Raw genomic sequence first — 20,269 nt, forward strand, 5'->3', positions numbered from 1 at the left:
CACCCCAACCACGCTACTGGCCTTCCTGACCATCTTATCCAGCCTGTCTGTGTCCCCTGCTCTCAGTCCGCTGCCCCAGCAGGTCTGTTATATATATCCGTTCAGTCTGTTTTTGTATAAGTGAATGTTCTTAAGATAGAGAGAAATTAGATTTTTCAATTGCCTCTGCTGTTTAGTTCAGCACCGTGGGCAGCGCCAAGCAAGCCACAGCGCCGTTGTCCCAGCTGAAACGTATAAAAGGGAACCTGTGTTGAAAAACCATTGTGCCCCCCCGAGAACATTTTATGCCCCCCCACTAATTTGTTTCTGCAGCCTGGTGTGCAAGCCTATTCAGACTGGGCGGCTGATACCAGTGATAGACGTAGTACCACACCACAGGGTACTGTGTAAGTCTGAGCAAGAACAGCTCTCTAGTTTCCTGGAAAACTAAGAACTTTCCACTTTCCACTTGTGAGGCGGAATACATTGCCCTTGCTACAACCATAGCAGAAGTTATATACCTAGAACAGCTTTTGAAAGGTATTGATGATTACAAGTACACACAGGCAGTGGTACATGAGGACAACCAGGGAACAATTGCTCTAGCCAAGAACCCTGTACACAGACAGAGGTGCAAGCATGTGGATATTAAATATCATTTTATCAGGTCCACGATAAATGAGGGGAGAGTAACTTTGGTATATTGTCCTACAGACGAAATGGTTGCTGATATTTTTACAAAACCTGTAACAAGGATGGAACTGGAGAAGTTTGAAAAGAACATTTTTGGAATTTGAAATGTGTTTAGACAGAGGTCCACATTTATATATTTTTTTTACGTTATGTTTTCTACTTTGCTTAAGATTGTAGCAACCTGAGTTCAAGTGGGGGTGTTAAGAGATATGAATACATGTACTCAGAGGAATGTATATTACCAAATGTATGTATATGCAGTACTTGTTTATATCACTGGGGAGCGCTGTAGCGTCTTACAGAAAGGATGCACGTAATGACGTCATCACGTCAGTCAGAGGTGTGTTCTCTCTTCTTATTCTTCTCAGTCTATCGAGGTGTGTGTACACAGGTGCGTACCTCCACAAGTTCTATACCTACCCCACCAATGTGAAGTGGTGAAGTTGTGCTTATTCAATAAACAAGCTAAAGGCTAAAGATATCTCCTTGGACAACGTGTATTTTCTTCTACATGCAACGCAAGATAAACTGCAACGCTCAACAGCGACTTACAAGTTCTGTACGACAAGCCATCAGGAAGGGCACAACTCTATCAGCTGAGCAACAATGTTCATCAAAGTGTTGAGTGCTACAGTGTAGGTTAGTTTATTAGGACAAGTGCATGACAGTACGGTTAGTTAGGGTTAGGTTTTTTTTTTTTTTTTTTTTAGATAATGGTTGAAGAAGTGCGTCTTTAGTCGACGGCGAAAGATTGGACGTGTTTCGGCTGTCCTAACTGGGGTGGGTAGTTCATTCCACCATTGTGGGGCAAGGACTGAGAATAGGCGACTTCTCTTTGATGACCCTCCCGGAGCTTGGATAGGAGTAGGTCTGAGGCGGCCAGAAGATGCAGAGCGTAGGGGTCTTGAGGGTGTGTAGTTAGAGACCATTGACCGGAGGTAGGCGCGAGCGGTTCCCTTTGCCGCACGGTATGCTAGGTCGAGGGCCTTGAAGCGGATTCGTGCAGCAATGGGGAGCCAGTGCAGGTCCCTAAGAAGTGGGGTGACATGGGCCGACTTCGGTAGGTTTGAGATCAGGCGGGCCGCTGCGTTCTGAATGAGTTGAAGAGGCTTAGTGGCAGTGGCCGGGAGGCCAGCGAGCAGTGCGTTGCAGTAGTCGAGGCGGGAGATGACTGTTGATTGGACGAGGAGTTGGGTGGCTTCTTTTGTCAGGAAGGGGCGGATCCTTCTGATGTTGCTCAGGAGGAATCGGCAAGTTCTGGTTGTCGCTGCGATGTGAGCAGAGAAGTTCAACTGGTCGTCGAGGACAACACCAAGGTTCTTGGCGGTCGGGGACGCGGTCACAGCTGCATTCTCGACTGTGATGGAAAGGTCGGTCAGGGGGGAGGATTTGGCCAGCAGGTGGAGCAATTCTGTTTTGCTTAGGTTCAGTTTGAGGTGGTTGGTCGTCATCCAGGCGGAGTTGTCGGACAGACAGGCCGAGATCCGCTCAGAGACGTGGATATCTGAGGGAGGGAAGGAGAGGAAGAGTAGAGTATCGTCGGCATAACAATGGTAGGAGAAGCCATGAGACGTGATAATGTTACCCAGTGATTTAGTGTAGAGGGAGAAGAGAAGGGGTCCTAAAACCGAGCCCTGGGGGACACCCGTCCGCAGGGGGCGGGTGGCCGACAGGGTCCCTCTCCATGACACTTGGTAGGAGTGGTCATTGAGGTATGATGTCAGCCATGTCAGCGTAGAGCCAGCCACTCCCATTCCTGCGAGGGCCGCGAGGAGGATCTGGTGGTTGACTGTGTCGAAGGCTGCAGATAGATCTAGGAGAATCAGGACAGAGGAGAGGCCTTTCGCTTTTGCTAAGTGAAGTGCCTCTGTGACCGCAATGAGGGCTGTCTCTGTGGAGTGACCAGTCCTGAAGCCTGACTGATTAGGGTCTAGTAGGTCATTCTGTAAGAGATAAGCAGTAAGTTGGTTGGATACAGCACGTTCAAGTGTTTTAGAAAGGAAGGAGAGAAGAGAGACAGGATGGTAGTTGCCTATGACGATAGGGTTCAGGGTGGGTTTTTTATGAGCGGCGTGACTCTGGCTTGTTTTAGGGAGGTGGGGACCACCCCCGAGTTGAGTGAGGAGTTGATGGTTGCAGTTAGGAATGGGAGGATGTCTGGTGCTATGGTCTGGAGGAGTGGGGAGGGTAGCTGGTCCATCTGGCATGTAGTCGGACGGTTCGACGTTACCAGTGTCAGGGTCTCGGCTTCTGTAATGGGAGAGAAAGATGACAGAGTGAAGGATGAGGTTCTCGATTCAGCATTTGGAATGGGTGGGGGTCAATGTTCCCTCTAATTATTTTTTGGTCTGAGCAAACACTCAAACCTCCTGCGCAGACATCAGCAACTACTGAGCAACATACGTTACCTGCCGATTAACCGGTTAGTTGATAAGCGGCGGTTTGTAAAAAATCTGAGAATCTTAATTTCCCTTAATGTCTAACATAAAAATATATACATTTTGCTGATACACAGAGAAATAATATAAAAAGGCATATTATATGCCTTAATCAAATATTTATTTGACCATTGATTGACGATACAGAGCATAGTCCTTACTTTGGCTGGGTTGGCGGCGGCGGTGTGAGTCGTATCAATAACTTTTGTCTTTTTAGGAGGCTGACTCGTCATTATTTTATTAAGTGAATTATAATGCGACTTCAAGGGTGACCATATTGTGATTTTTTTTAAAGAGGACACTGAGGCCTTCAGCCTCAAGATACTTAATCAAAGTGTACTCAAAGATGCCTTATCATTATAATATATTTAAAGTATACCTCCTCTGTATGGATATAAAATTATTGTTTATATTATTTTATATAACAAAATAATATCTCTCTATAACCAAAGTTACTCAACATGCTGTATTATGCCTAAAGTAATCTATCTGACAAATCTCAAGAAAATAACTAAATCAACCTATGACAAAATAATATATATTTTCAAGTCTTACTGGACAAAATAAATAACAAGAAAAATATGATGTAATGTTCTAAATAATACCTCTTCTGTATTAGAAAATCCAGCTTTAAAAAATATATCTTTATCTTTTCAATGTAATGTAAATTATAAAACAGTAACCTCACAAAGATACTAATTTAAAAGTGCACTATGCAGTTTCAGATTTGTTGCAATTAGTGTACTAAACTAATTTATTACACACATAATCCTTAGAATGATTGTATCATAAGCATCTTATCAAACCAAAACATCATTTTGAGGCATCAAAATAGTTTTCAATTATTTTCTTTCTCTCTCTGTATAGCTGCATTCTTTAATCAATTCGGTCAACTTTGCCATAAAACTCTCGCCTCGCACTGCTTTGTTTGTAATGTTTTGCTGTGTCCATGTGAGCTTTGAGATCGCCAGCACCTTTATTAGACACATAAACATATGGTCAAGCTTTGCACGCGTTGGCGTTGCACTCCGCTTCCAATTAGTCTCGACCGGGATGATAAATTGGACATTTTCTCTGCAGTTTATCTGTAATGTACATTTTCGCGTTTGCATTGTGAGGAGCCAGCAATGCTGGTCGGATCTGTCCACTTCCTCATCTGTTGTGTGTGTCTGTGTGAGCGTGCAGTAGCGCTGCCCACAAAGCACTGAAAGCGGGGCTTCTCTTGGTAACGTCACACGCAACAGGTTACTGTTAGGGATGTCCCGATCAAATGTTTTGCTCCCGATCCGATCTCGATCATGTGATTTTGATACCGATCTTTCCCGATCCGATCAAAACAAATTTTTTTTTTAAATATATATATATTATAATTTTTTATTTGTATCCCAATTTCTCACATTACATTCACCCTGAATGTTGACGTTATCCAGGTGAAAAGTTAACTTCATTCAAGCGAGGCATTGCAATCCTTGACATAAATCATTTGATGTATAATTAAATCAAAGGAAATGCGTTTGGGTCTGAGAGTGTGGCTGGTCTGCCGTTCTGCAGCTGGATACTATTGGTTTGTTTTGGCAAAATTCTTCTGCTCTGTGTGACAATAAATAAATGATGATATGCAATTTAAAACCAAAACTAAGGCCTCAGTATGAGTTTAAGACGTGAACATGGTCATGCTTGTTGAATAAAAATAAAAATAAAAAAATAAATAAAAAAAGGAAAAATCCAGATTTTTTTTGTTGCCGATTTCAGATGTGCGTGGGAGCGTTTTGCGATGTGCGCGCGCACGGGCACACCTTAGGGGGAACATTGGTGGGGGTTGGGAGAAGGAGCTGCGGATGTTCTCCACTTTTTCCTCAAAGAAGATCGCGAAGTCTTCGGCAGAGAAAGATGAGGGAGGGGGGGGGGTGGGGGGGAGTGAGGAGGGAGGACATGGTAGCATGCAGTTTGCGAAGATTCTTGGCAGAGGCCTCGATCCTATGGTGAAAGAAAGAAGTGTGGTAAATATTGAGTTGAATTTCATAAATAATATGTGTGAATACTTAGAGATCATCACAGCTACTCTGCCAACTAACAGAGTGGGTTTTCAGTGCTAAATATGGGTGAAACAGGGGTGACAGAGAGCTATTCCCCACCCCCACTATGTGATCAGATTAGTACTGTATGGTAATTTGGCCCAAAGGGTCAAAGTGTATTCACACCCCCCCACCAGAGGACATCATGTCACACCCCCCCTCGTGAGACAAGACCAACACCGCGACCACACGGACGTGGGCCACCGACGGGCCCCTCTATCTCTGTCCCATCACGTCGCCACAACCCAGGGGGGGGGGGGGCTGCCAGCCCCCACAAGAGATCGCCCACAGGAGACGCCTGATTGGATCAACTGTAATAGTGAACTGAATTCTCTAGAAATTATGGTATATAGGAGGGCCCTAAATGGTAGTTCAGGAGCCCAGACCGAACCAACCCCAGGGGTCTGCGGCTCCACCCCTCCACCATCGAGAGACTGCTGTGCTGTTTGCATTTTATGTGAGTAAATACATGGGAAACACCATTTGTTGTTTAAGCTTAATGTCTGAAACCAGATTTACTCATGTATAATGTGTGCAGTATGGTTAATGTATGTTCAGATTATGTTAACCAAGTGACTGTTTTATGTACATTATTGAGGTTTGAGATGCAAACCTGATTGTGATATTTCTGTACACAGACAGCCCTGTTAATGTTCTCTGATAATCTTTTGTATGTGAAAGGCAACCTTCTATTCACTCTTGGCCCTGGCTCAAATAAATCAGTTGAGTTGAACTACAGTTCTGGTTTGTCTGGTGTACACGTTTTATTCCTCATCTGCTAAGTCAGATGAGGAGACCAACAATTCTATCAAGTATGGTCCCTTTCCTCCTCCTTCCAGATAGTCAATCTCATTGTATTGTACTACAATAACCTCAAATTATTGTAGAAAGTCTGTGGGAATTTACCACAGAAATGGTGCCGTTCTTCCCACCCTTTGTGTCTCCCCCTGAAAAGGTGCGGTAGGGTCTTGTCATATCAAATCTGGACCTTGCTGTGTGTTGGGGACACGGGGCAAAGAGCTGGGGTGTTGCTGCGTTTGGAGGTATAGACGATGGGCTTGTTGTGAAAATTGGTAAAATATTCTACAAAGTAGAATGCAGTAGAATCAATTTATCACTCGTGTATGGAGAAAGGAGCATTTGGACCTAACCACTAGTAATGTTTTTCTAAATGAAAGATGCTGGTGTTTGTAATATGCATAAATATTGTTTTGTGAAGATGTGAGTTTTAAAATCTGTTTAGAGTGCAATTGTTCAGAGATGAATGAGGTTGTGTTTATGCTTGTTTTAGATTGTTAAATCTTTAATACACTGTTAATATGGTTAGGACATGTGTTTATGCTTGTTTTAGATTGGTAAATCTTTAATACACTGTTAAAATGTTGACACAAGCCTCCGACTTATAGGAGATTATAATTTTATGATGTAGGCTTGTGGGCGTATATGTTATTTGGTTGCATTGTTATGTTGAAATACTGTTAGAATGTTATATCTTTAATGCCATTGATGTACATAAGCTGATGGTTTATATTAGGAATTGATTGCAAAATCCTTGGGTCACAGTGGGATAATTTAGTGACAAGGGGTTTGGTTTAGATGCTGTTTTGATGACTGTATGATGGTGTTTTTGCAGTAATTGTAATGATTTGCTGTTTAGTCTGTAATTTTTCTGTGTTTGGCTGTTAGGGACGGGAAAATGTATTACTTTTAGACTCTGGGGGGCGGCTTGCCTCTGGGAAGATGAGAAGTGTGATTAACCATTTAATGATTTACAGATGGAGTTATTTCATGAAGTGAGGAGATAGGGTCTTTGTGTCAAAAGCCTTTATGCTCAGGGGAGACTGTATGCATGGAGCATGAGAGAGACAAAAGTTGAGAAGGTTATATTGCCCGGGGGGTAGGAATCCTTTTGAGGCAGGTCAAAGGGCCCAAGGGGGGTCGTATATACAGCTGCTTACAATGGCTGTTCTTTTTATGACAGGATGGCGTGAGATTAGATGCAACAGGAGAGAGGTCAGAGGTGAAGATGCGGGAGACAGTTGTAGAGTGAGGAAACAGTTGGCAGTTATTTTTATGACGGGGGAAATGTTGAGACAGGAAGCGTGCTAATACAGAACACAGCTGATGGAGGAGTGAGCACAGTAATTGAATTAGGATAGCCAGTTCAGATGAGGTTAATTACATTGGAGGGCTACCTGTTTGATTAGAAGGATTAGCTTTGGCTCTCAGGACACTGGGTATGTTTTGAGGTCTATCGCTGAGGGGGTTCCCAGACTTCCTCTGGATGTGAGGAGTAGAAGATACAGTGAGGACTGTATGGTGAGAAAGTGTGTACTGGATTAGCCAAATATTGAGAGCAGAAGAGATGAGCGCAGGGGAACTAACCTTTGTTTGTCAAAAGATGTGAGGTGATTAACGAGTGGGGTGAAAGGATATATGTTTATAATATGAATGTTGGGTGGATGATGTTGAATTGTGATGTCTGATTGGGTTTTGCTTTTATTTTGCTTTTAAAAAACTCTCAGGATTGAATGTGTTGTGACACTGTGAAATTGGATGTTTGGTTGAGTTGGTACAGATGATATTTTTTATTTAAGTTTAATTTTTGTATGTATGTGTGAGATTGAGATGTCCTTTTGATTTCAGTGAATGATTGAGCTGGGGGTGGGGGCCAGGAAGCCCTAATTACCCATTCACACACACACGCAGACACACGCACACACACACACAGACACACACAGACACACACACAGACACACACACACACACACAGACACACGTTCACACAACCTGATCACACATACATACACACACACAACTTAGCTTTCACTTAAGGTGAAACTAGTCTTGAAAATAACAAAATGTGTTTGAGTCATATCATTTGTTTTGCTGAAGGAGTTTGTTTTTATTACTTTCATTTTTGTTTTGATTTCTTTTGAATGTCTGGTATGGGTGTGGATGGAGCCTGTAGAGGGTGACTGTGCGGGCTTGAAAGGTGTCGAAATCACAATGATAGGTGTGATGAGGTTTGGATGTAGGGTTTTAGATTTCTTTTCTTTTCTTTCTAAATAACCATTGAGGTGGTCTGCGGTTGGAGCTGGTTAATTTCGTTTGATTTGCTTTCACATCTGTTGGAATGTTTTTTTGATTATTTGCCTTTTGTTTGTTGTTTCTCTGTCATGATCTGGTGAGAGGACTGTTGAAGCGTGGGATGCATTGGGACAGATCGAGGCTGGGATGCATTGGAACAGATCGATGGCAGTTAAGTGGTCCCATCACGTTTGCATAATGATTGAACATTTGGCTTCTCTTGAGAATATTTGACATATTGTGTGAAGAAAATTTGTTTTGTGTTTTGTTCCCTTGCAGTTCAGTCGGAGGGGGAGGATGGACCATCACAAGTGGAGGGATCATGGGAAGATGTGTAGGAATACATTTCATTAGATTATGACACAATGGTGTGAACCCGTTCAGTCAGTTCCTGTGGGAGATTGTTGGATTGTGGAGAGAGGTCGCTTGTAGACGCTGCCCCTCCTTCAATATAGCCCCGGATACAAAGGCCGGAGGTTTGAGACAAACCTCCAGACTGACAGAGTCGTTCGTCTGTAGATCCATGGAAATACAGTCAGGGGACAGAATATGACGAGGTCCAGGCCTACAAACATTGGCTTCAGCTGAGGCTGGCCGACATGGGGTGGAGGGGGGGGGGGCGAAGACGGTCAGAGACTGTGCAACCAAAGCGTTGAACAAGGGCCTCTGTGTGATTGATTGGTATGTTGAACGGGAGGTGACTGAACGGTAACAACTGGTATAGATTATGACACAACGCAAGAGTACTAAACTAAACACATACACATAGGTAGAATATTAGGTGTAGATTATGGCCGACGTGGTGAAATTTTTTTTTCCTTGAGTGATGCTCCGCCCTCCCTGTCGACTGTGCGCTGAGGTGGTAGGTGTTATGTCCATGGGATGTTCATAAAAGGGGGGAGAGGTGAGAAGACCAACTGAGTTGATTATGCAGAATGTGATTGGGCTGACTTGGAAAAGGAATTAACAAGAGAGGAGAAGCAAAATGTATGAAAGAATGAATAATAATTTCTGTGTCCTCCCCAGATCATGTAAACGAATACTGTAATTTTAAAAAATTGTGATGGATTATACTTTAAATGTGTAATGTTTAGATTAAATTGTTTTATTGTGTTCAACAAGCTCAAATGTTGTTGTTTCAAAAGTAGGCCTCTGGCTATGAGCCATGAGGAGCAAAAGCTAATTGATGATATGTACCAAAGAAAAAATGGAGAAATTTTGAAAAAATGAATTTTAATTTTAGAAAAAAAATGAATCCTTTGTATGGTTTGTATGTATAGAAAATCAAGTCAATATATCATATGTGACGATAAGAATCGTCAAAACGGGGAAAATGTGGTAAATATTGAGTTGAATTTCATAAATAATATGTGTGAATACTTAGAGATCATCACAGCTACTCTGCCAACTAACAGAGTGGGTTTTCAGTGCTAAATATGGGTGAAACAGGGGTGACAGAGAGCTATTCCCCACCCCCACTATGTGATCAGATTAGTACTGTATGGTAATTTGGCCCAAAGGGTCAAAGTGTATTCACACCCCCCCACCAGAGGACATCATGTCACACCCCCCCTCGTGAGACAAGACCAACACCGCGACCACACGGACGTGGGCCACCGACGGGCCCCTCTATCTCTGTCCCATCACGTCGCCACAACCCAGGGGGGGGGGGGCTGCCAGCCCCCACAAGAGATCGCCCACAGGAGACGCCTGATTGGATCAACTGTAATAGTGAACTGAATTCTCTAGAAATTATAGTATATAGAAGGGCCCTAAATGGTAGTTCAGGAGCCCAGACCGAACCAACCCCAGGGGTCTGCGGCTCCACCCCTCCACCATCGAGAGACTGCTGTGCTGTTTGCATTTTATGTGAGTAAATACATGGGAAACACCATTTGTTGTTTAAGCTTAATGTCTGAAACCAGATTTACTCATGTAAATCTGCAGTATGGTTAATGTATGTTCAGATTATGTTAACCAAGTGACTGTTTTATGTACATTATTGAGGTTTGAGATGCAAACCTGATTGTGATATTTCTGTACACAGACAGCCCTGTTAATGTTCTCTGATAATCTTTTGTATGTAAAAGGCAACCTTCTATTCACTCTTGGCCCTGGCTCAAATAAATCAGTTGAGTTGAACTACAGTTCTGGTTTGTCTGGTGTACACGTTTTATTCCTCATCTGCTAAGTCAGATGAGGAGACCAACAATTCTATCAAGTATGGTCCCTTTCCTCCTCCTTCCAGATAGTCAATCTCATTGTATTGTACTACAATAACCTCAAATTATTGTAGAAAGTCTGTGGGAATTTACCACAGAAACTTTGGCATTAGTAATGGTTTTGGAGAATGTTAACAAGAGGTTGTGATATGTGTCGATGTCAGCAGTGAGGCGTGACTTTCTATACTTCCTTTCAGCTGCTCTCAGGACCTGTCTTTGTTCTCTCACTGGATCTGTCAGCCATGGACTGGGTGGGGAACGGCGGACAGAGCTTGTTGAAGGAGGTTGCAAGGGCTGAGAGGAGGGTGGAGGTTGCCATCTCTGTGGAGAGAGCAGAGAAGGTGTCACTCAAAGGTAGAGCGGATAGTATGTCAGAGGAGAGGGTGGAGGGGGATAGGGAGGGCAGGTTGCGTCTGAGTGAGACGGTTTGAGTTGGGGTGAAGACCTTTCGGTTAAGCATGAGAGTTAGTGAGAAGGATATGAAGGATTGGTCAGAAACATGTAGGGGAGTTACCGTGGTGTTAATGATGCTGGAGTTACGGGAAAATATGAGGTCCAAGGAGTTGCCTGCTTTGTGGGTGGGAGGCATGGCAGTGGGAGTCAGGTCAAACAATTGTAGGAGGGAGACTACTATGACTGACTGAGATGAGTCAGGCAGGTTGAAGTCGCCCAATAGAAGGAGAGGGGTACCATCTTCCGGTAAGGAGCTTAGAAGCATGTCCAGCTCATCTGTGAAGTGATCGAGCTGACCTGGAGGGTGGTAGAGTGTAACAATGGTGAGATTGAAAGGATTAGAGACAGATACTGCATGATATTCGAGAGAGGAGAGTGACAGTTCTGGGAGTGGTGTTAAGTTTGTAGCCCATGAAGGAGATGTCATGAGGCCAGTGCCTCCACCCCGTCTGGAAGGTCGAGGTGTGTGAGTGAAGTTATAGTTTGTAGATAATGCTGCAGGTGTTGATGAGTTATTGGGGGTTATCCAGGTCTCAGTTAGAGCCAGGAGCTGCAGATTTAGACTATGGGCGTAGGCAGTAATGAAGTCAGCTTTCTTGACTGCTGATTTACAATTCCATAAGCCTCCCCGTACTGTGACAGGTGTATTAGTGGCTGTAGGAGGGTAGGAGAGATTAGCCGGGTTGCTAGCAAACTGCCGTGGGTGGGTTGAATCTGTTCTGGAGGAGCAGATTGTGGATATAGGTATGAGACACATTGTGGTGTCAAGAGTGGCAGGGAGGAAGTAGAGAAATGGAGTGGGAGGGAAAGGGAGATTTTTCAGAGTGGAGTGTAAGATAGGACTAGGGTGTACTTTGCACTAGGTGGATCGGTGGATCCCTCGCAGAGAACTCCAGGAAAACTCCTCCTCTTTGTCCCTCTTCGTTTCTCAATGCTTCGCTGACGCTAAGCCAGCAAGCCTTTAAATCTCTATCACTAATTAGTGCTGTCTTAACACCTGGCCCTTAATGGACGCACTTAACAAAACAAAATGGCCGTTTTAAACATGCCCCTTTAATCAAGTCAGCTGGTTCCTCACTTTTAAGATTCACTAATAAACTTAAAATGGCTTACCCTAGGTTTCAGTATAAAGCAATGTTTCTCAGTGAGTGTGTCCTGTCCTTCCTTAACAGATCTCAGTATTTCTATTCATCAAACATTTATGCTCTTAACAGGATTATGTAATGACCAACTGTGTATCAGGTTTTAATCCTCGCCCTTTATTTCTAGGCACCAAACTGTGAACAACCAAGATGTCTGCAACTAAAGGTGTGGCTAGTGGTATTGACCTGGGCACCACCTACTCCTGCGTGGCAGTTTTCCAGCGTGGAAAAGTTGAAATAATTGCCAACGACCAGGGCAACAGGACGACCCCCAGCTATGTGGCCTTTACAGACACTGAGAGGCTCATTGGAGATGCGGCCAAAAACCAGGTGGCCATGAACCCCATCAACACTGTGTTTGATGCCAAGCGACTGAGGTGGAATACAAGGGGGAGAACAAATACTTCTACCCTGAGGAGATCTCGTCCATGGTCCTGGTAAAGATGAAAGAGATTGCAGAGGCCTACCTTGGGCAGAAGGTGTCCAAAGCGGTCATCACGGTTCCAGCTTACTTCAACGACTCCCAGAGGCAGGCCACTAAGGATGCCGGTGTAATTGCAGGGCTGAATGTACTGAGAATAATCAATGAGCCAACAGCAGCTGCCATCGCTTATGGTATGGACAAAGGCAATTCAGGAGAACGCAATGTCCTGATATTTGACCTGGGCGGGGGGACATTTGATGTGTCCATTCTGACGATTGAGGATGGTATCTTTGAGGTGAAGGCCACAGCTGGAGACACGCACCTGGGTGGAGAGGACTTTGACAACCGCATGGTCAACCACTTTGTGGAGGAGTTTAAGAGGAAAAACAAGAAGGACATCAGCCAAAACAAGAGAGCCTTGAGAAGGCTGCGCACAGCTTGTGAGAGGGCCAAGAAGACCTTGTCCTCCAGCACCCAGGCCAGCATTGAGATTGATTCTCTGTTTGAGGGCATGGACTTCTACACTTCCATCACTAGGGCTCGCTTTGAGGAGATGTGCTCTGACCTCTTCAGGGGAACATTAGAACCCGTGGAGAAATCTCTGAGGGATGCCAAGATGGACAAGGCACAGATCCATGACATTGTCCTGGTTGGAGGCTCAATCCGAATTCCCAAAGTCCAGAAACTCCTGCAGGATCTATTCCACAGCAGGGAGCTGAACAAGAGCATCAACCCAGATGAAGCGGTGGCCTATGGTGCTGCCGTCCAGGCTGCTATTCTCACCGGTGACACCTCTGCCAACGTCCAGGACCTGCTGGACGTGGCTCCTCTGTCCCTCGGTATTGAGACCGCTGGAGGAGTCATGACGGCCTTCATTAAAGGTCTCTAGCATTGTATTATAGTAATAGGAGTTAGTATCAATGTGTTTTTGTGTCTAAATACCATATTGGCGGATTGCTCTGATTCAGCTCAGACCATTTCCTGCTAGATTTAATTTGGTCATCCTGATTTGAGGCATGTCGTGACGTCGCCCGGGCGCTGGGTAGCGGACTGTGATGCAATTGGCTCTGTGGTTGTAGCGCACCAAAGGTTTGACAGAGCGAGCGAGCGAGAGAGAGAGAGAGAGAGAATCAGATAGACCCGTGGTGGTGGACTTCCTCGAACGGGAGAGGGAGACACGCAGAGTGTTTACACAGTTCTCTCTCTCTCTCTCTCTCTCTCTCTCTCTCTCTCTCTCTCTCTCTCTCTCTCTCTCTCTCGGTTCGGGAGCATGGGCTGTGGCGCGGCGCGGTGGTGGACTTCCTCGAACGGGAGAGGTAGACACGCAGAGTGTTTACACAGTTCTCTCTCTCTCGGTTCGGGAGCATGGGCTGTGGCGCGGCGCGGTGGCGGACTTCCTCGAACGGGAGACACGCAGAGTGTTTACACAGTTCTCTCTCTCTCGGTTCGGGAGCATGGGCTGTGGCGCGGCGCGGTGGTGGACTTCCTCGAACGGGAGAGGGAGAACTGTGTAAACACTCTGCGTGTCTCCCGTTCGAGGAAGTCCGCCACCGCGCCACGCCCCACAGCCCATGCTCCCGAACCGAGAGAGAGAGAACTGTGTACACAGTTCTCTCTCTCTCTCTCTCTCTCTCTCTCTCTCTCTCTCTCTCTCTCTCTCTCTCTCTCTCTCTCTCTCTCTCTCTCTCTCTCTCTCTCTCTCTCTCGGAATTACAGAAGTGTTGCATCAAGCCATTTATGACATACCAGATCTACAAATATACAGTACTGTTTATGTGTCCACAAGGAGTCTAAAAAACTAGTAGATTGATTTGAGGGTGAAGGAAATCAATCTATCAATGATCAAAATGGCTACATCTTGTTTACTATAAACTGTTTTCAATTCACCTGGAAGGACGGGAACATGCAGTATGGGCGGAGCTATTTGGTGGGTGGCTGTCACTCAAAGCATTCTGCTAGTATGGGTGGAGCCAAGCCAATAACAGCCTGAAATCCAGAGGCTGGAAAATGATGCTTTTGAGTACTCCATTAGAAATATAAAACAATGATTTTTTTTGGAATAAACCTTACAGATGTTTTCCATAGACTCACAGGAATTGTGTAAAGTTGCCCAAATAGTGCTAGGAATAGCAATGCATGTCCCCTTTAAGCGCAGCATGACCATCCCCACTAAACAAACCCAGACCTTCACCACCTACTCTGACAACCAGCCCGGGGTTCTAATCCAGGTGTGTGAAGGGGAAAGAGCCATGACCAAGGACAACAATGTGCTGGGCAAGTTTGAGCTCTCAGGAATCCCACCCGCTCCGAGAGGGGTTCCTCAGATTGTGGTCAGTTTTGACATCGACGCCAACGGCATTTTGAACATGTCCGCAGCGGACAAGAGCACCGGCAAAGAAAACAAAATCACCATCACCAACGATAAGGGCAGGCTCAGCAAAGAAGAGATTGAGAGGATGGTGCAGGATGCAGACAAATACAAAGCCGAGGATGAGTTGCAGAGAGAGAAGATCGCCGGCAAGAACTCTGTGGAATCCTACGCCTTCAACATGAAGAGCTGCGTGGAGGATGAGAACATGAAGGGGAAAATCAGTGAGGAGGACCAGAAGACGGTTATTGACAAGTGTGATGATCAGGCCATAGCCTGGCTGGAGAGCAACCAGTTGGCTGAAAAAGAGGAGTACCAACATCAACTGAAAGAGTTGGAGAAAGTGTGCAACCCCATCATCACCAAGTTGTATCAGAGAGTAATGCCTGCAGGGGGCTGTGGAGCTCAGGCACGAGCCAGCTCAGCCAGCTCAGCCGACACCCAGGGACCAACCATTGAGGAGGTTGACTAAAGTGTAAATGAACTCTTATGAAAACTTGCTTATGATCCATGTCATTTATATTCTTGTAGTACTTATTGTTTTAATACGTGCGTTGCTGGACATTTGCAATAAAATCATTCAGATTCCTGAAATGTAAATTTCCGTGTTTTTATGTTCAAAACATATATCCCTCCTGTCATTGTAAGTGAAAGTACAGATGGGTGCAATTTCAGTGGCTTTTTCATGTCCCAATTTCCCTATTGACATCCATTAAGAACACATTTGTGCCCAAAGGATGAGCTCTCAATAAAGAAAGCTGAAACCTGTGCCCATTTTCAAAAAAAGAGTTAAAAAAATATATATTGTTTTGGAACTACAAACCATAATGAACAAAAGTCACTGAAATTGCATCTATCTGGTCATTTGGATCCTTAGGTACTGGACAAAATAAAGTCAGCTGTGTTTGAGTATGCTGATGGGGTCCACTTTAAACTTTTCAAAAATACTATACACTTTATTAAAGATGTAAATTTGTTTGTACACTTACTTTTGGTCCCCTAAAATGGAACCATATATAAAAACTACAATTCCTACACAGTTCACTTGATAAGGATGTAAATATTGTCAGAATAAATGTTAAAGTCGCCACTTGAGCCTCAGCGTACTCTAAGTGGACTCTAAGCGTACTCAAAGCGTACTCAAAGCGTACTCAAAGCGTACTCAAAGCGCACTCAAAGCATACTCAAAGCGCACTCAAAGCGGACTCAAAGCATACTCAAAGCGTACTCAAAGCGTACTCAAAGCGCACTCAAAGCATACTCAAAGCGCACTCAAAGCATACTCAAAGCATACTCAAAGCGTACTCAAAGTGTACTCAAAGCGTACTCAAAGCGCACTCAAAGCATACTCAAAGCGGACTCAAAGCGGACTCAAAGCGTACTCAAAGCATACTCAAAGCGCACTCAAAGCATACTCAAAGCGTACTCAAAGCGCACTCAAAGCATACTCAAAGCGTACTCAAAGCATACTCAAAGCGTACTCAAAGCATACTCAAAGCGTACTCAAAGCATACTCAAAGCGTACTCAAAGCATACTCAAAGCGCACTCAAAGTGGACTCAAAGTGGACTCAAAGTGGACTCAAAGTGCACTCAAAGCATACTCAAAGTGCACTCAAAGTGGACTCAAAGCGTACTCAAAGCGTACTCAAAGCGTACTCAAAGTGGACTCAAAGTGGACTCAAAGCAGACTCAAAGCGTACTCAAAGTGGACTCAAAGTGCACTCAAAGTGGACTCAAAGCACGAAGCTCCAATTTTCGAACCTCGCGGACGTCCACGTCGCTCACTTGGTGTCACACAATAGGCTGCTCGGCGTGTTGGTTGACATTGACCTGCATTAAATGTGACACCGATCTGCATTTTACTCTGAACACTCACTCCGTGCCAAGATAGAGTAGGGCAGGATAATGGTTAAATGGGTAGGATTGGTCTGGTAAAACTTTGATTGATTGATTGATTTTATTTTGACAATATATAAATAAACATGTGACAGAAGCACAGTCTGGAATACTGCCAATGATAGACACAAACAAGCTCAGAGCTTATGTCCATTGTAGTCCTTGTAGGGGAACGAAGTGTTCAGACATGCATCATACAGACATCGTAAAGACACATGACATCACAACACATAGACATAACATAGACACAAAAACATGTAAAAGTGGTGTGATATCATCATGTTAACCTATACCGTTGCACAGGTAAGACGTGACATTATTTTAACCTATACAGTTGCACAGGTAAGATGTGACATTACTTTAACCTTTGGCAGGTAGATGACGCTAAATTTAGTTTTACTATCGCTAATCGTTATTTCATCATCTGAAGAAACTTGAGAAGTTTGAATGGCTTTTCTAAATGAAGTGTGTAAAACTGCCAGTTTTATTTCCAAATCTTGGAAATGGAGATAACCTAGACTCTTTATTTATCCTTCCAACTCATTGTCACTTTGGGCAACTACTGGTCACACACTCAACCTCAAGTCATCAGCGTAGAGGGACACCATACTGTACCTTTTATATGGTCACACACTCAACCTCAAGTCATCAGCGTGCCGTAGAGGGACACCATGCCTTTGATATGCAACATATGAAATAAAAGCATGGGTTGATTCTGCCTGCAGCTATGTGTGACTTTATTTCTCGTCATGTTTGCGGAAATCTATATTATTAGCATCAGCAGTACAATGACAATAAATGCTCCCACATAGTCGTGCGGAACGTATGCGGAACGGACTCTGCAGAGGTCCGCGCGTACTCTAAGCGCACTCTAAGCGCACTCAAAGCGTACTCAAAACGCACTCAAAGCGTACTCAAAGCGTACTCAAAGCATATGAAGTATCTCTCTCTTCATTTATATCTAGTTCTGTGATCGTATAGTCTTTACCCTTCTCTCTGCATTGTTTGTATTTCAGGTGTTCGGTTCTATTAAAGGGGAACTATTTTACTATTTCTTTCACTATTTGGGCACTTTTACACAATTCCTGTGAGTCTATGGAACACCTCTGTAATATATATATTTTTTTTATTCATTGTTTTGTATTTCTAATCAAGTCCTCAAAAACAGCATTTTTCTACCTCAAGATCTCGAGCTGTTTTGAGCCTGGGCTCCTAAACCACTGCGCGTTCTGGTTCTCCTGGCACATTAACATGCAGCAGTGACTATATGACATCACATATAGGGCACATTTTCAAATGACTCAGTTCAGTGAGGGTGAATATTGTGAGAGGAGAATTGGAAGAATGCGCCAATATGAGAATTTTGAGACATAGATCATATTAATATAAGTTCACATAGCTAGGAAACAATGCTAAACACTCAAAAAGGCCATTTATAAGATAGTTCCCCTTTAAGGAAAACGCAGACGAGGTGGTCTGAATCAAACAAACTGAGGTGTTTATTCCCATTGTTAATAAAACATCTCTATGAATCAAACAAGTACATGGTCTTCATGGTATATCTAATCGTCTCTTTGATGTGGCAGTTTTGTCCATTATCTGATCAGCTGCGGCCGATCTACGCTTTCTCCGGTGTGGTTCTCTGTCTCGGGTTGTCCATGACAACACGCGGCTTCTCTTTGTGGTTGGTGGTCGCCAGGGCAACCCTGGGTCTCCGTGAGTCTCAGCGCTCAGGCAGGGAGCACTTGATTTCGTCTCGTTGGATCCCTGCTATGAGCCTCTCCTCTGTCATCTGGTGTCAGTGGCTCTGTGTGTCTCCGGCTCGGCTCTCGAGTCTCCGGTTTCTCCGTCTGTCTCGGTTTCGTCTGAGCGCGCTCCAGTCTCCAGCGCTCCAGCGCTCTCCTCCGCTCCAGGTCTGTGTGTCTGTCTCCAGGTCTCTCCTCTGTCTCCTCTCCTGCCCTTTTAATGAGATAGAAAAGACCTTTTCCCTGCCTGTCAGGTGACGTCACCCCCGCGATCGGGCTTCCCCATTGGCCAAATTCCTTCTAGCAGGAACTCCTTCTGTGAGTGACACGTCATCTTGCGACACAATGTTACACAGTGTCCATTACCTTATTTGGTGGATCCTTCCAGCTCCTCTCTCCGTGAACAGAAAATAGAACATGAGCTGTTTCCATCTACAAACACTTTACCATGCTTTAATTGCTTTTAGAATAATATGATTATTCTTTATTGTCTAGACAGTGACTAACAGTCTTTTCTTCAGTTCTGTCCACATGTTACTTATGTAATTGAACTATTTAATGTTACATCCTACTGTTTGTATTCCTATTTCAAAGTAATCTTTAATCTAGTTTTGTAGCTTTAACATTAATTTACAAACTATGTCTTTGTATTTGGTTAACTTGTTGTCAACTTTTCATGCTTGCCAAACCTATTTATCTAATGTGATTTTGTATGACAGTTTACTTTTAACATAATGGTCCTTGCTTTACTTTTTAGTACATATGTGTTGCAATGTTTTCTAAGGCCATCTAACTAATCTCTCTGACAAAGCCATCAGTTTTACCTATTTTCTCAAGGTCTAAAACCGTCTAGTCTATCTATTCTAAAGTTAAATGTGTGACTGGTGGCATTCTGCTTAAATTCAAATAGCCTTGAGCATGTTAATGTATGTCCTAAAGTCAGTCAACTCGGATGTGTAAGGGGAGATTCCAAATGGTCTGGTGTTACCTTTCTGACCTCTGAGGCCTTAGTCTTCTGACCAGCTGCCGTGTCGTAACCTGAAATTGCTCAGCTAGTGTCAACAAGACCTCTGACCTGTATTTTCAGTATATGATGTGAAGATATGTGTCCCTGTTAGTTCCTGTTTCTTCAAAGATAATACCCTTCCTCTTTAGTCTCTTATTACCTACTATAAACAAGCCTCGCTTCCTGCCAGATGGTTGGGTGAGGGGCGATGTCATCTAAATCCTACTATCTTTAGGCCTGTTGCCATGACACCATTTCTCTCAGAGCCCCTGTGGCCCTTCTGTCAAATCAGCATTTTCGTCTAATATTATTTTGTACAGTTTAGTTGTTCCATGTTTCATTTTGATAATTCACGACACGTACTCTAAGCGCACTCTAAGCGCACTCAAAGCGTACTCAAAGCGTACTCAAAGCGTACTCTAAGCGCACTCTAAGCACACTCAAAGCGTACTCAAAGCGCACTCTATGCGTACTCTAAGCGCACTCAAAGTGGACTCAAAGCATACTCAAAACGCACTCTAAGCGCACTCAAAGCGCACTCTAAGCGCACTCTAAGCGCACTCAACTGAACTTATAATCAAATATAATAATCATTCAGATAACCTACATTAACTTATAATCATGTAGATAACCTACATGAATTTATAATAATCATGTGATACACAGGTGTGAGACAACATAGGATTTATAGGGGATTATTATAAATGTACAGGTAATTACAGTACCTCTCACTCTGC

General features: G+C 43.9%; 1 pseudogene across 1 annotated transcript; it reads left to right on the forward strand.

Annotated features, from left to right (window-relative positions):
• The first annotated feature begins 12,242 nt into the window (after nucleotides 1–12,242).
• LOC311237667 (heat shock 70 kDa protein-like) lies at nucleotides 12,243–15,356 on the forward strand (annotated as a pseudogene). Its single transcript has 2 exons — nucleotides 12,243–13,397; nucleotides 14,647–15,356. The product of its transcript is annotated as a heat shock 70 kDa protein-like (transcript).
• The last annotated feature ends 4,913 nt before the right edge of the window (nucleotides 15,357–20,269 follow it).

Source organism: Notolepis coatsorum (assembly GCF_963971535.1).
Source record: "Notolepis coatsorum genome assembly, chromosome: 12".
NCBI lineage: Eukaryota > Metazoa > Chordata > Actinopteri > Aulopiformes > Paralepididae > Notolepis > Notolepis coatsorum.